This window comes from Octopus bimaculoides, chromosome 27 (assembly GCF_001194135.2).
Source record: "Octopus bimaculoides isolate UCB-OBI-ISO-001 chromosome 27, ASM119413v2, whole genome shotgun sequence".
In the NCBI taxonomy this organism is placed as follows: domain Eukaryota; kingdom Metazoa; phylum Mollusca; class Cephalopoda; order Octopoda; family Octopodidae; genus Octopus; species Octopus bimaculoides.
Genome location: NC_069007.1, coordinates 5,984,398 through 5,985,480, shown reverse-complemented (window position 1 = coordinate 5,985,480; position 1,083 = coordinate 5,984,398).

Genomic DNA, 1,083 nt, shown 5'->3' with positions numbered 1-1,083 from the left:
TATATATAAATATATATATATATATATATATATGTAGATATATATATTGTACATATGCATGTGTGTGTAGGAGTGTGTCTTTATACACGTGCACACACACATGTACATATATTCATATATATATATATATATGCATATGTATGTGTGTGTATATATACATATATACATATGTATGCAAGTATATTTGTACTATGTATGTATGTATGTATATATATAAATATATATATATATAATATCTGTGTTTGTTTGTGTGTGTGTGTATCTAACACATGTGACAGGGAGAGTAAAACCTAATGATTTACAAAGAAAAGTAAAAAAGGAAAAACAAAAAAAATTGCTCAATAGAAAATGAAATCTCTTTGAACACATTCAACTTTCATTATGATATTATACTTCTCTTCCAGAAACTTCCAAAATATGTTCAAATAAATCATGGAATTATTTGCAACACTGAAGAATACTTTGCGGAAATTGATCTTCCTGCAACTTGTAACAATTAACAAACTATTTGGGCTTTCGTTGGTTATGTTATGTAAATGTGATACATGGCTTCTTTGTGACAGACGTACATACATCAATGGGGAGTCTAGTTGTGACTCATCTATTTTCTTTCTTTGCAGTGTTTAATATAATCATTGTTGTCATCGTTGCCATAATCCTCACCGTTGTTATCGTCATTGCCATCATCATCATCATCATCATTGAATGTCTATGTTCCATGCTGGCATGGGTTGGACAGTATGACAAGATTCGTTAGGTTCGAAGTCTACCTCGTGCAACAATGTCTGCTTTGGCATGGTTACTACCATTTGATGCCTTTCCCAATACTCTTTCACTTGTTTTAGTCATTTGACTGCGGCCATGCTGGAGCACCGCCATTAGTCGAGCAAATCGACCCCAGGATTTATTCTTTGTTAACCTAGTACTTATTCTATCGGTCTCTTGTGCCGAACCGCTAAGTTACAGGGACATAAATACACCAGCATCGGTTGTAAAGCGATGTTGTGGGGACAAACACAGACACTCAAACATATACACACATACATATATATATATATATATATATATATATATATATATATA